This window comes from Dermacentor silvarum, chromosome 8, assembly GCF_013339745.2.
Source record: "Dermacentor silvarum isolate Dsil-2018 chromosome 8, BIME_Dsil_1.4, whole genome shotgun sequence".
Taxonomy (NCBI): Eukaryota; Metazoa; Arthropoda; class Arachnida; order Ixodida; family Ixodidae; genus Dermacentor; species Dermacentor silvarum.
Genome location: NC_051161.1, coordinates 31935042 through 31936540, shown reverse-complemented (window position 1 = coordinate 31936540; position 1499 = coordinate 31935042). Strand labels below are relative to the sequence as shown.

Here is a 1499-nt window from a genome sequence, read left to right as displayed (position 1 = left end):
CAACTCTGTAAATCAGTGATGAAACATGATATCACTATTCTGTGAATTGCATCTAATAGTACATCTAAAGCGGACAAAATTTATATATTATACATGAATTTAAAAAAAAATTGTAATATGGAAATACAGCTTTTGCAGAACCCTTGTATACAACGCAACAAATTCACGTAAGATATAAATTGACATATCCAATTTGTCCGCTTTGAATGGTCTAATGGATGCCGTTTACAGAATCGCGACATCTCGATGCAGAGCTATTAATGTGTAAATTTCGTGCTTCTATTTTTTTTTTCGAACTTTCGAATTTTTGAGAATTCAGACCCTAAATCGAAATTCCGCTTCCAATTGTCACTAGAACGTAACTTTCTCTCTCAAATGCAACAAACTTAATTAAAATCTGTCCAGGGGTTATCTCAGAAAAGCGTTTCTGCATTTTACATGTATTTGAATAGACCGCGTCGGAGTTGGGCCCGAGCTAAACCTTCCTCTTAACACACACGTCGTGGCACAATGCATAAAGTCACGGTTATAAAAATATAGGCTTTATAAAATGGTCTTAAGGCGCAAATAAGAAGGAAATCCTACAGAAAAATAAAAATGTATTGTGGCGCTTACGGCACACACTACCAAGTCATGAGCAGTAGCTTACAGCTATTTGAAGCGTACAGTCATCGCGTTTTACCGGTACTAACCCATCCAGCAGAAACTTGGAGGCTAACAAGGAACTCCCCGCTTTTAAGAGCGTTGAGGTCTGACCTTGTTGGTAAGACATATGCTTATGAATCTTTAAACGCAGGGACAGACGCGGACAAGCAAGCGGACACACACTATGTAGCTAGCGCTTGTGCGCGTCACCTGCTTGTTCACACCTGTCACTGCGCTTAATTCAACATTCGTAACAAAGAATCTATAGAAGCTATAGAGACCGTGCAACGAGCGATGGAACGAAAAATGACAGGCAGTACCGTTAAGAGACAAGACAGCGGTGTGGATTAGAGAGCCGGGCAACGGGGGTAGCAGATATTGTAGCTGAAATTGTGAGGAAGAAACGAAGTTGGGCAGGCCACGTAATGCGCGCGGCAGATAAACAATGGCCTGTTAGAGTAGCAAAATGGGTGCCAAGGAAAAGGGAAGCACACTCGAGGACGGCCGAGAGATGGGTGGTGCGATAAAATTAGGAAATTAGCAGGCACAAGATGTCGTCAGCTGACGCAAGACAAGGGTAACTGGAGTTCACCGAGAGAGGCTTTTGTTTTGCGGTGGACATGACGATGATGAGGACACAGGCAATTCTGTGTGTCCGCTTCTCGTCCTACTGCGCAGACGCGCCCTAAAATGGCGTTAAGCGTAATGAGCTTTTACGCTTTCGGCGATTCTATAGCTTCGAGTGACTCGCTACATCAGTTTGTTAAGATTTAGCAAAATGTGATGGTCAAACCGGCCCGAGAGGCAGGACTTACAATTCTCCGCGAGAAGGTGCCGCCGGAACGGAGAGTGCC

The 1499-nt window shown here is 43.6% G+C and overlaps 1 protein-coding gene across 1 annotated transcript in view; it reads right to left on the bottom strand.

Annotated features, from left to right (window-relative positions):
* Positions 1-1499, bottom strand: part of LOC119460966 (uncharacterized) — a 15098-nt gene extending 13599 nt beyond the window's left edge. Inside the window, exon 1 of the mRNA XM_037722127.2 lies at positions 1461-1499. The gene's annotated coding sequence lies outside the window, so the exon portion shown is untranslated. The remainder of the gene's footprint in view (positions 1-1460) is intronic.